The sequence below is a fragment of the Urocitellus parryii genome, chromosome 8, assembly GCF_045843805.1.
Source record: "Urocitellus parryii isolate mUroPar1 chromosome 8, mUroPar1.hap1, whole genome shotgun sequence".
In the NCBI taxonomy this organism is placed as follows: Eukaryota; Metazoa; Chordata; class Mammalia; order Rodentia; family Sciuridae; genus Urocitellus; species Urocitellus parryii.
In genome coordinates, this window is record NC_135538.1 from 46,755,265 (window position 1) to 46,769,714 (window position 14,450).

The window sequence follows — 14,450 nt, forward strand, 5'->3', positions numbered from 1 at the left end:
CACAGATCATAGTTCTTTAGCTTCAAACTCCCTGGGTACTTTCAAAATGTCTTATTATGAATCATCATCAAATTCAGAATACCACAGATTTGGTTTTTAAAACAATGATACATACATGGAACCAACCCAAAGACATAAGCACTGCTTTCTCAGACTTCCCCATCTCGTTACTGGCAACAAATCCTGCCAAGAATTCACGCACAAATTCCAGTTCCTCTATTCTCCCTTCCTACCTTTCTTTCCATATCCCAACCATCAGCATATTTTGTTGGCTCTTCTCGCAAATGCATCCATTTTCACCACCACTGTAATGGTTTAAGCCACACCACGTCTTGCTTACAACATCCTCCAAACCAGTGCCCCTGCCCTCACTCTCACCTCTGTATGGAGGTTCTCAGCATAGCCAGAGTGATCCTATTCCATTATAATTCAGATTATATGCTGCTTTGTTTAAAACCCTCCAAAGGATTCCTGTGTCATAAAGACTAAACACCAAAGTCTGGACAAAAGCGCTCTAGGCTCTGCGTGGTCTGACCATGCCTCTCTGTCTTTTGCCTTCACATTCCCCACTCCCCCCTCTCTTTCTCTCTCTCTCACTCACTCTCTCACTCTCTGTCTCTGCTCTTTCTTTTCCCCACCCACCCCATTCCCAGAGGTTATATTCTAGAAGGAGAATCCAGGCAACCAAAGAAATAAATTATATAGTAGATTAGTAGGTCATAAGTGCTGGGAAGAAAAATAAAACCCGGAAGAGAGTTGGGGAAGAGTAATAGTTGGTCAGACTAAGGATATAATTTAAATAAAATGATCACTGCTGGCCTAAGAAAGTGACAGTTGAGCATATATTTAATGTGGATGAGGGTGCAAGCCATACAGACTTGTGGGGTAAGCATTCTAGGTGGAAGGAACAAATACTAAGGAGGCCACACCTCTTGTCATAAAAATATCAAGGAGATCACCGTGGCTGAACAGGAAGAGAGTGCCTAGCACTCACCTTAATGAATGAGCTGTCCGTATTTCATTCTGTCCTCACCATTATACCCTGACATTAGCCCCATTCTTGCATCTCCTGATGGTCTCTATTTCTCCATCCAAGAATACTTATTGACTGAACACTCAGAAAACACTTATTGAATGAATATTTTTAACTAAAGTGTAAACATTTAAATACTCTGAGATAATGGTACATATGGTTATACAGCCATATGAATATAATTACATAAAAATCTTTTTACACCAAGACAAACCCTTTGGAGTTAAAGTATAATACTTAAATCTTCAGGGTTACTCAGGGTAATTATTATAGTTTACTGAGGGCTGTAGTCCAGTACCTTCCTGACCCCCTTGAGGCACAGGCTTTCACTAAAAGTCCACTCCAGACTGACAGGTGATTTGCTCAACCAAGTTTCACTATGCCATCAGTAACCTGCCTTGTGCACTTATTATCGCAAGTCACTTTCTGAATGTCCCTTGTTGCTTCCTGACATTCCACTGATAGTTCTCATGAGTCTTCTCAGGGTCTTTTTATTAAATGTCATCTCAAAACATTCACCCCATCTTGTATGATTAGACAGCCCATCACTCTTCTTCAAGACCAGCGAGCCTCCCTTTCTGCTGGATGACTATTTTGGAGCTAAAAATTCTATTTAAATTAAAATTTGAAACTTAAAGTAATTCCCTTCATGTTCCTACTTTTAAACATATTTCTAAGGATAATTATTATTATTTAATGGTTTGGCATACAGGTTTTATTGGTGTTAGTATTTGTGAGTTTAAAGAAGACTTTCTGCACTTAAAACTTTTAACTGGACAATTCAAATAATGAGGATGCTGTTATTTCTTCTTTACCTACTTTTTTTTTTTTTTTGCTATGACATTTACAGTTCTATTATAGGAATACCAGTCTTAAGGAAAAGAAATGTTTTAGTAGACTACTACCCTATGTGGAATAAGAGAATAATTTCTGAATTGATGAGTTGCATCCATAGGACAAAAAGTCATGCTCCTGAATAACTATCCCGATTCAGCTCTACATCTATCAAATGACAATAAAAATACTCATATGCCAAAGTGTAAGGAGATTAGGGATAATATGAGCCAGGTTCCCAGTGTTAAGACTGGCATATAAAACATAAAAGGAATTCTGATTTTTTTCTAAAAAATGAAAGAAATAATCTGACTCAGAGCCTAAAACATAGCTAGATACTTAATGTTTATGTCTGTGTGCATGTACAAGGTCATGAATGTTTAATTTGGTGCATGCTTTCTCACCTTGATGAATAAGCTGTCCGAATTTCATTCTGTCCTCAGCATCATACTCTGACGTTAGCCCCATTCTTTACATCTCCTTATTGTCTCACTTGTCTATTTCTCCACCCAAACTTTCATATTTATCCTACCCATTGGATTCTATCTCTATCCATGGCTAGATTCCCTCTAACTACTTCTTTTGATCAAAGCTGATGAATTACATTTTGCTCATGCTAAAGAAAACTCCCTTTTGTACTAATTTTTCAAAATTTCCTCTCATGTCTTGTCCCAAATATATGGGTCTGATGATTCTGGAGGTCAGTGAGGTGGGTGGAGGGGGGAAGATACCACCTAGGATCCTTTCTAATTAAAGATTGATGCAGTAGTTGTCTCAGTGACACATTATTCCCTGTTGGTCTCCACTAGAAGACAAACTCACATTCTCCCAAACCACAAATGAGGCAGGGCCAGCCTCTTCAATCCCTAGGGACATCTTAGTTCTCTGAGTGACCCTCTAGGTGTGACTCAACTGGCACTTTCATGACTTGAAATCACCTTATCACCATTTGTCTATATATTCTTTTTAATCTTCATAAGTTATTTCTATTGCTTTGGGGATATTTCCAACTTCCTCAGTGACTAAAGGAATCACAGTCATATTTGTCCATTTACCTCAATCCTTACCAGAAGCCAGAGAGGTACCAATTTCTGTCTAACCACACAGCTTCACCCACACACGTGATTATTCATCTTCAATTGAATCCATAATAAAACCCTTACTATTTTGCCTCTTTCCAAAAGCATTCAGTTCTTCCTTTATCACCTGTACATTGGGACAGTGATGTCTCATCCAAATTTAGAGAGAAGATTGAAAATATCCAATACAAGCACAGCATCTCTAAACTTATCTTCATAATTTTATCTCCAACCCCAATTTTTAAAAAGTGAAAGAGAGTGCCATACTGGAAGGAAGATCTTTTTAGGAAATGATGGGGAGCACAGTGATATTCCAAGGCCTCTGTGGCATATCCATCATAGTAGCTATCCAGGGAATGGTGCAAGGCCAGGCAAACAAGAAAGAGAAGAATCAGGACGATAATATATAAATAGATATGTATTTATTATCAAATAAACCTACAGACTCCTCCTCTTTTATATGATCCTTTTGGCACACCAAGACCATAGTACTATAGACTTGAAAGATCTGACATGGAATCTACTATAGGTTAAATTTTGTCTCTCTGAAATTCATGTTGAAGTTCTAATCCATAATACTTTCAAATGTGACTTTATTTGAAAACAGGGTGATTGCAGATGTTGTTGGTTAACATCAGGTCTTACTGGTATAGGGTTGGCCCTAATCCAGCCTAACTGTGTCAGTATAAAAAGGGACAATTTGTAGACAGACCCAAGTACACAGAGAAAGATATGTGAAGATGAAAGCAGACAAGGAGTGAAGCATCTATCAGCTAAGGATGCTAATGACTGCTAAAAACCACCAGACTCATGGAAAAGAGCTCAGTGGTAGGGTGCTTGCTTACCACATGCAAGACCTAGGGTTCAATCCTCCCTCCCTTCCTCCTTCCCTCTCTTTCTCTCTCTCTCTCTCTCTCTCTCTCTCTCTCTCTCTCTCTCTCTCTCTCACACACACACACACACACACGGAGAGAGAGACAGACAGACACACACAACCTGGCAGAAAGGCATGAAACAGATTTCCCCTTGTAGCCTCAGAAGGCACCAGTCTGCCAATGCCTTAATTTTAGACTTCTAGCCTCAAGCACTGTGAAACAATAAATTTCTGTTGTTTAAGCCACACAGTTTGTGGTACTTTGTTTTGTTAGTTCTAGTAAATTTAACACAGAGTTCTACTTCTATAATTTTCTTCTTTCTAAAGTAGACACTGTAATTCTTATCATAACTACACCAATAAACAATAAATATATATAGTGTGTATCACATGCCAGGATATATACTAGTATTTCACACAGATTAGCTCATTTAATCCTCTCCTTGGTCCTATAATATAGATATGGATAGATATCATCCCCTTTTCAGAGCAGAAGAAACTAAGGCATAGAAAAATTAAGTAAGTTACCAAAGGTCACATACAAAGTAAGGAGAAAATACATAAATCCAGGCATTCTGACCAATACTTCCTATGAAACAATCGTTTTTGTAAACCATAAAGTTCCTCCAAAATTACTCACCACCATGTCATTTCCCTACCCAAAAGCTGGTTTCCCTCAGCAGAATGAACAATTCTCTCTAAAATTCATTAGCTTCTACAATGTAACTCTGACCTATCTGTCCAATCTCATAGTAATTTCTTCAATACACCAACGTACTTTTCAGACTCACTTATTGCTTAAGCAGAACTCCCATTTTTCTCCAGAGGTCACCTCTTGCACAGGATTCCATCTCTCTATCAGCTTCACACCCCACCTGGTACTTTTCTCATTCAAAAAATACACCTTTCTTTAACGAAGCCTTCCTTGCAAATCCATGAATAATCATCTCCCCTGGAAGCCCATTTATGTATTGCTCAATATTCTTTTGAGAATTCAGAGACAGTCCAGTGATGAAAATGCTTATGTCATCTTACAAGACGAAAAATAAAATATTTCTGCAAACCACTAAAATGAAAGGAAGTCATTTTGCATGAGAATGACCAAGTGCTACAGAAATTTGTAGAAGAGTTAATACTTCTGGCTGGGTTGAATGAGGAAGGTATACTAAGGAGGTAGCATCTAATTGGGTCTCAAAAGGGAGTCAGTAAAAATGTGTAAAACATAAACTATCTCTACTATATATTTACTACTAGTTATATGCATACTGAGTTATTGGGAGGTATATGGTTATCTTCATTTTTTGCATTTATTAGTTCAGTCCTTTCTGGCTCCAAAAGGGATTTGAGGTAGATGTCACCTCCTCAGGGATAAAGTCAAAGTCTTAGACATCTTTGTCTAAGTCATCAAGTGTCAAGCACCATTGATTACATGCAATACAGTCCTTCAAAACACATGTGGGAAACAACAATATATTAAGAAGGGATGAAAAAAAAGGAAAGAGAATGTCATAAAAATAATGAGTGAATTCTCAAAATTTTTCCAAGAAGTCTCCCTGGATCTGACAGCCAACTCGTTTCTGTTCCTCCTCTTCCTGTGCCTTTTCTCCCTTGCTTCTCTGCTTGCAATGCTTTCTTCCTATCTTTTTTTTTTTTTGCATAAAATCCTTTGAGGCCCAATTCACCCCCCTCCATAGTTGAGTCTTCTGCCCTTGTAAGCCTCTCAGATCTCTTCCTTCCTGCAATATCACTGCATGCTTTTGTCTCCATTCAGCAGTTAATTGTTCTCATAAAGTTTCGTACTCAGTTATTCTTTTCCAACAAGATTTTAGAGCTCAAGGTTGAAAATCATGACATATTTATTTTGTATACCTCCTCAGTTCCTGCCACCCAGACTTCCCCTCAAACAAAAAAGTACCTAGCAAATACTTGCTGAATGACTAAATCCTTTCAGTATTCCTATCGTTGAAGTATAATGTTCTTTCATCTGACTCTCCAAGTTCAAAAGTACATTGGAAAAAGTTATACATCAAAGCATTCATTCACTTGGAGAAACGGATTTATCTTTTTAAAACTTGCAATCTCTGAGCCAAAAGTCAGTGGCTTCAACAATAAGAAAAAAAGTATAAGCACACACAAAAAAGGTCTGTAATATAACCATCCTAACACTGCTAGCTCACAACTCAACTTCACAGGGTTTATCATTTGGGGGCAATTTAGTAGTATAAATACTGCCATACATACCTTGCCCAAGAAAGAGATAATGGAAGTGGCCCAATAATATCAAATTTACAAGATGAAATTTAGCAAGTTGAGGTGAAACTGTTCTTTTAAAGTTCCCATAGCAGATAACTATCATTTGTTAATTTTTATAAAGAATAATTCTATGTAAGTCACATTAAGTAAAAAAAAATTTAATGATAAAAATCTTAGGACACTAACATAGAACCTAGATAATAGAATGACCTCAATAACACTAGCTTCTTTAGGGTAGAAAAAGATGGATTTTAATATTTCATACTAATGCTTAAGAAGGATAAACTGCAATAATGTATAAAAGCAAAACATCAATTCTTATTTGTTCTCTGTTCCTGAATTTTCATTGGAATCAACAGCATCTAACTGTGGAAGACTTCAGGTAAAGGTAGAAGAGGAAGAAAAGAAGAAATAATCTAGAAAGTAAAGTGGCCAATTAAAAGATACTTTACCCTAAGAGAACTTTGCAAGTTTTCAGTGCTTATGACAATTAGCTTCTTTTGAGAAGGGCAAATGTGGAAAGTACGTCAAGTTGCTTTAGAGGCTGGGGATGTACCTCACAGGTAGGGTACTTGTCTAGCATGTGTAAGGTCCTAGGTTCAATCCCCAGGACTGCAAAAACATAAAAAATAGAACAATATAATTGTTTTGTTTAAAATAGCTTTAAAACTACTGACTAAGTAAGATAAAACACTTCATGCCAACTGCGTAAGACACTGACTTTGCTAAGCTCCATTTTTGGCATCCACCAAGCCCCCAGACCTCAGTATGACCTGAGTATGAATTTTCAACACTCTCTGCTGCACCACAATGAACCTGCTTTCAATATAATTGCATCTTAAGTACAATACTGCCTGATTTTAATATTGAGAAGAAAACAAAAAGAAACAAACAGAACCACTCCCTAAACCATGGGATCAATTCTCTTGGAGATTCTATCTTTTAAACACAATGAAACAAAGTTTACATTCTGTTTTTGTTTTTTTTTTAAATATCATTACTGGTTTAAGCCATAACACTGATATAAGAAGCTTGGTGAGAGAAGTTTCTCAGATTTTTTCTGACATGGACAACCACCATGTTTTGACCACATGACTAATGAAGACCCCTGTTCCTGTGACCATGCATGGAAATTCCTCCCCTTTGAAACCAGTCTGGGTCTACCACAGAAATGAAGCAGAGAAAGGTAAAAAGCAAATGAAAGTCCAAACAGAACACCATAGTTTGGTGCCAACATTGTTTAAAGATTTTTCTAGAATAAGAGAGAAATGGGGATGGGGATCTAAAATACAGTATGGGTAGTAATTAATTTGTGGTAGTCATTACACAATGTACATGCATATCAAACTAATCTGTCAATTAAATATGTCCTCTTTTGTACAAATATGTAGGGGGAAAAGGTGTCTTTAAGGGAGAAAACAAATTCAGCATTTGTTTGAGTTTTGTAATGTTTATGAAATGAAGGCTGAAGGAATCTTAAATGATTGATAAGTTAGTAAATACTTTGTTCTAATAAAAATGATAAGTAGAAACTGCAAAAGCAACTTTAATTTAAAGCAGGAAAACTGACAATGCCTTCTACATTCACATAATCAAATCATTTTTAATTTTTTAACATTTTCAAGTTTAGAGGAGTTGAAGTCAAGTCTCAGAAGACAAAGTCTAACATTTCAAGACAACCTCATTTAAACTCTTCCGGAGAACTCAAAGGCCTCCTTCAGAAATCCATCTTCAAGGATAAAAACATTCAGAAAAACTTCCTTGTATTTAGTATAAATCCCTCTCAATGCTTACTATAAGTCAATTTCCCCCTTCTTTTTCTTCAGGGAAGATAGAAAACAGCTGTTCAACATTCTCTTTCACTCTACTTTTTCCTTCCTGCCAGGACAATCCCCCCTTGAGAGAAGTGAAAACACTGCAGGTGTTTCAAAAATCCAGCTGGTCTTTATCTGCCTGTCCATGGGGCTGGAGAACCTAGTCCCATTCATACCTCCCAGAGTTATGTCATTAAACTGCAAAGGCCATAAGAAAAGGTTTTCCCCAGAATCTGTGGAATTCTGGAAATCCAATGCTTATAGGCTGTTTAAAATAGCTTTAAAACTACTAGCTATCTAAGTAAGACAAAAAAAATTTAATGATAAAAATCTTAGGACACTAACACAGCACCTAGATAATAGATGACCTCAATAACACTAGCTTCCTTGGGGTAGAAAAAGATGGATTTTAATATTTCACACAGAATTCTGTTGTGTCATCCAAACAGATATATTCAAACAGTACAGATTCGAGAACAAAAGTTTACAATTAGAACTGCCTATGAAAGTAAGCTGTGCTTTCTTGCAGCCCAGCATCTTGGTCTTTACCACCACTCTGCTCTGTGTTGGGTGTTGAGTGCACATTGGCATGAAATATTTTTAAACTACTTAGTGATTGTTATTATGCAGTTCTTGAATTTCTTGTCTTTGATGCAATTTTCTGGCTGTAACTTTAGAGATGCAATAATCCTTTCGATACTCTAATTGAAAAGAGTACTCTGTAAACAATAGTCAATTTCTAGTCAGCTATTCCTCAAATGAGTAATCAATACTGGATTAATGGCATAATCTGTAGATTATTACATTTTGCACCAAAATTTGTACAACAAACACTGTTACCTCCTACTTCAGGAATTGCTAACAAATATCCTCATTTTCCCTTGCAATAGCCATTTGACAGCAACAGTAAAGCCAGTATACTGTGTGCATATTCCATCAATAAAAATATTATAGGCCCACAAGCCTGCTGAGCCCATTTCCTTTATAAATTTCCTTTTAAGAGTTATGAAATGCTGATTCAACTTTGTTGTGGTATAATTTCTGCATGCATTAAATGCCTGTTGCTTAGGAGCTGTTTGTTGTACATGAAAAAATATGCAAATGCCAGATTTAATCAACAAACACAATTTATAACTCTATGGTATACAAGTAGATATAGAGAGATATGCAATAAGTATTTCAAATGGAAAGATGTAAAGACACCTTTTTAATTTGAATGTGGATCTATTAAATTACTACTAAAAGAGTAAGAATGCTAGCTTAAAATACTAGTATTTTAATATAATTACCCTACTTACTATCTTTCACACTAATTGGGGAGAAGAGAGGTAATATTAATTCTATATATATACCCCCCAAAAAGTTTTTTGTTTTTCTGGGGTTTTCTTAAAGTGCACACACATTCATGTAGTGGCAAACTCTTTCTGACCCTGTCTAGGACAAAACAGATAAGATACAAACAACCCATAATTAATATGTCATGTATGTGTAATTAAAATCTAATTGCATAAATGTCTTTTGTTAACGTTTTTTATAACATGACTAATGGTTGTAGCTATTCCCAAATGTATATGCCAAGGAAAATCATGCTTATTATCAATATTGTCTGTAGATTCTATGTATTACTGAAGAGGGAAGTTCTGTTCTTTCATAATTTCTAACATTTGATGACAACATTCACCAAGATCACATTTACAGAATATTCTAAGAAAGATAAAATGAATAGAAGGAAGTTCAATGATTATTATAATACACATTAAAATTCACAGTGTATTGTGATTTAAGAACTGAACAAACTATTCCTTTCAAGAAGTAAATAGCCTCAACAATCTTTTCTTTCTAAATTAAAATCATTCCCTTCCTCTTCTGAAATCTCTAACAGGCTTTCTGAACGCTCGCTGCTCCTCCAGCAGGTTTATACTCTTCTGGGCATGTGAAAGAGGATCTGGAATCCACACCCTCAACAGGCTGCAGCTTGCCTACATATGGCAACACTATTGGTAAAGCAAGGACAGTAAAAGTCAGAAGCCAGCTAATGAGAATGGAGAGATGAGCCCAGGACTCTGCAGGAATTTAGAAGAGGCCTCAACAAGGAATCCTTACAAGACACAAGGAGAGATACAGAAGAGTGGAAGAGCTGGGGGCTGCAGAAAGGCAGTCTGTAAACAGTCAGTTACAGAAGCCTGGGAAGCACATAAACATTCTAGGGGAATGACAGTTCATGAGCAGCAGTGAGTAATAAAAGGGATAATAAAGTAGATGAATAGGAAAATGAAATCTAAGAGTCTTTAATAATATGAATTTGGAGTCACAACAGAGAAAAGTAGCATTAAATGTGCAATTTATGTTAATTTCATGTTTAAATTGCGCTACTAATTACTTGTAAAATGATAGACAAGACTTACATTCAGTATTTCTATTTCCACACTACCAAAATGAAGATAAGACACCTGTTCTACATCACCCTTCATTTCCACTAGGCTAAAATATAACATTATTAGCATTCTTTGATGAGGGGGGAGGAATGCCGAGTCAATTTGAAATGCAATTAAGTATTTGTGTACACAAGTATTTTGTATCATCTATCAGGGACTTTTCCTTTCCTTCAACTGTCTAAATGCACATGGGTTTAAAAGTGTGAGTTTATTGATACTAATAGCCCCTCTTTATTCTATTCACAATACTTTCTATTTCTCTTCTACTTTAATTATTTTTTAAATGCTTCACCATGAGCTACCTCAGCCACTCCTCTATAAATAACTAGAATTGTAAAACAACTAAAGTTAGAAGATCAGAATTTGGGATCACATTTATTTATCATATACATAGAAAATTTTGCTTTAAAGAATAATTATTTCAATCAAAAATATTATTCACTTAATATAAAGTCTAATTTTCAAAAGGGAATTTCCAGTTAAAATTCAGCAGTAGAGTTGAAAAGACTTTTTGAAACATCATTTCTCATTTCTGCTATCACCAAATAGAAACATGTACCCTTAGCTCAGGAATCTGATATTCTAATCTCTACTTCCCGTTCTCTCACTAATTCAGGGTATGAATGTCACAGGAAAACAGTTTCCCTTTTCCAAATTCTGAGCTTAGCACTTGTCTCATTCCCTGGTTGGGCACCAACTCCAGATCTACAGAATTCTGTTGTGCCATCCAAACATTTTCTGGTAGTTTTGTGGCCTCCAGAGTTTTATTCTATAAATCACTATAGGGGAAGATACTGTAATTCCAAGATAAGAAAACTTTAAGGCAATTAATATAGTAATAAGAACTGTTAGGGGAAAAACAAAAACAAAAACAAAAACAAAAACAAAAACAAAACCCTGCCCTTCACTTGGACATTCTTTCAGTAAGGTTGCTGCTCCTGAAAGCTCCTCAGGTACCTTACTCACTCCTTCATAATAACAAAGATCAGCTCCTCTCTGTAAAGGGAATCACGTGTCCTCTATGATGAAGTTCCCTCTACTAAAGCTTCTGCTTCTCCTCCAAGGACTGCCACAAACACATCCCACAACAATAATAGTATTTTTCTTTTTAATTTAGGAGGCTGTGGATGTGATGAAAAGGTATAAGAATATCTGCTATACTTACAAACGTACTAGTGTCTTAAGTAATATTTTATATATGCTTCAACTACAAAAATATCATCTTTTGATAATTTATTTAACTCTTTTGAAAACAAAGATTACCCATTATTAAAACCTCAGTTTAAATATTTTACCTTCCTTTTTTCCTCTCCAGTCTTTTATTAAAATCATGACACAGATTGAGACTTGTATAATTTCTTTCATGCAACACACAGTGATCCAAGGAAAGTAGAAATAAAAAACAAAGTAGACTATCACAAATAACATTAAGAAATGTATAAAGCAACATTTTGTTAATTGCAGAATGCATTTTCATCTATGATCACAAAATACTTTCTCAGTGATTAAAACAAGATTTTTTAAAATATGTTTATTTTTATTTATTTATATGTGGTGCTGAGGATCAAATCCAGGGCTGCACACATGCTAGGCAAGCGCTCTACGGCTGAGCCACAACCCCAGCCCAAAACAAGATTTTTTAAATGAAGCACTGGGAAACATCTGTGAAGTTAAGAACTTCATCTCAGGATGTCCACCAGGTTCTCCCAGAGCAGTACTACCAGATATTGGACTGGACATACCATCTCACTAAAATGCACAGTTCTAACTTACTGTTGAACTACTTTCATCAAATACTGAAGTAAATGCACACACAAAGATTAGTCACTAAGATGGTTCTGACCTTACCTGACAAATCTAGCTGATTTTTCTTAGCAAGTGTTTTCCCTCCACTAGGCCTCAACCTCATAGGAAGGAACTTAAAACACTGTCTACCCAGCAGGATCATGAAAGGAATCTACCCCATCATGCAAAAGCCCATATTGTATTTTGCTGCAAAATTCCCTCTTTGTCTAGTTCTTTTTTCCCCCCCAAGAGTCCCCTTTTTCCTGGGTGACTGTACTATCATTTTTAAATATGAATATTAGAATGTGATTTGTAGGCCACTGTTACTATTTAACTAAAACTTAATGAAACTGATACTGACATCATATACCTGTCAATGAAAAAAACTCAAATTCTGAAGGGCTGCTCATATGTTTTTCTTTCTTTCTACTTTGCAGTTCCAAGAAGGCTAGAGCTGTTTCTCATGTACCTCTGTATGTTCCTTTATTTAACAGCCCTCTCTTGCATTTTCCCTAAACCCACACAGGGGGTCACAAGGTGAGGGAGACATCAAATTCAATTTTCTGTTTTTTAAAAACAGATCTCACCTACATACTCCACCAAAGGTCTTATGTCTGTATAGCAAACTTAAAGGAAAAAAGAAACATGTCACACTCATAAATAATCCTATATTTCTTCCATGCACATTTCATTTTTGTGACCCCATTTAGTAGTACAATCTGAATATTCTATAAAATATTTAATCTCAATATTTCATTTCATAGAGATTGTCCATTTATTGAGAAATCAAAAAGGGAATTCTTGAAAGGTTAAATTCTATACTGCAAAACATAATGAAAATATTTATAAGTGAGAATCTATATTTATTTCAAATTTAATGTAATATAAACTAAAGCATGAGGAGGGGAAAAAGTTTTAAAAGAACTTTATTTCGCAAAGGTCCCTAGAAAATTAACATGTCATATTTCCTGACTTAAAGAATTCCAGGTAAATGAGGTTCACCTCATACTTCTGGAGCAGTGGACTGAGTTTTAATCTTAATGCCAGCCGGCCTAACAGGAGGTTGCTGGCTTAAATGAAAGATGAAAACGAAAAAGTTCTCAGGTCACAAGCAGCTCAGATTCCAGGGCGACAGATGCTGAGCCCATGTGGCATCGCTTACAACGCTTCCCAGTCAGTGAGTCAACCCCCTGCCTGGGGCCGCCTCGGCGATGAGGTTTACCAACAGTTTCTCCGATTGTCCGTGGAGCCAAGGAGCGCTGGAATCCAGCATCTGGGAGAGGCTCGCGACGTGCTCCTTCGGCTTCCTCAGCCACAAAGTCGACCTGCCAGCGCCAGGAAAGGTACGCAGGACCACCGGGCTGGCGCGCATACGGAGGGAAAGGAGTGCACGAATCTGTGCCACCAGACCCGGCAGAAAGAAGCCGAAGCCCCCTGGGCCGTCCGGGAAATCGCAGCTGGGCCAGGCAGCCCGGATGCACCAAAAGCGATCCCCGGTTCCTACGGGGTGCCAGGCTTAGTGCTGGCTATTCAAGGAGTAGAAGGGACTAACAGCTGCCTTTGAGGGAAGCCCACGCCTCGGGTTTCACGCCTCGGGCGCCCTTTGGGAGTCCAGCTCAGCCGGGCCCGGGCGTGCAGCCCGCTGCGCGCGCGGCGCCCAGCAGGGACGTGGCTCTGAGCTTCCCGGAGGCTCCCGGCCAGCCCCGCAGGCAACCCGCCCGAGACTCTGGAAAAAAGTTGTGCGGCTCGGGACCCACAGCAGCACCCACCACGCGCCCCGGCCGCCCCGCGCGCGCGCCTCTGCTTACCGCTCCCAGCCGAGGCTCCGTCCTCTCCCGCGTCGCCCCTCAGCCTCGAGCTCCTTCCCGCCCCAGTTACTCCAGGGCGCCCGGGCCCCCGGCCCGCTAGGAGCCGAACCCTCAGCGCGACCGCCGCGCCATGGGTGCCGGTGGGGCGCCGCGCCCCGGGATGCGCCGCTGCAGCCTCGGGAGGCGCTACTGCGAGCCGGGCCAGAGCGGGTGGGTGGGGTGTGGGCGAAAAAGGGGCGGAGGGCGGTACGCGGCGGGCGCCGAGGCTGGGCTGGAGGGAGGAGGAAACCGCAACGTCAGCAGAGCCTGGGGAGGCGAAGATGGGGAAGGGGAAACTAGGACCCCTCCCCTGGCCGAACCCCGACCTCCGGCCCTCCCTGCGCTCTCCTCCTCTTATCCCGGGTTCGCCTCCTGGAGCTGCGCTTGGCCTTCCCCGCCACCGGCCGGACTCCAGGCACCCCTGCCTTGCCAGGCCTCTTTGGCTCTAACTTGCTCTGTATAGTTTCTTAGAACGCAAATGCTTCAGGTTCGACTC

The 14,450-nt window shown here is 38.6% G+C and overlaps 1 protein-coding gene across 1 annotated transcript in view; it reads right to left on the bottom strand.

The window, feature by feature from the left end:
* The window catches only part of Dse (dermatan sulfate epimerase), a 70,291-nt gene extending 56,203 nt beyond the window's left edge, over positions 1-14,088 (bottom strand). The window contains exon 1 of the mRNA XM_026414995.2: positions 13,916-14,088. The gene's annotated coding sequence lies outside the window, so the exon portion shown is untranslated. The remainder of the gene's footprint in view (positions 1-13,915) is intronic.
* Positions 14,089-14,450: the final 362 nt, after the last annotated feature.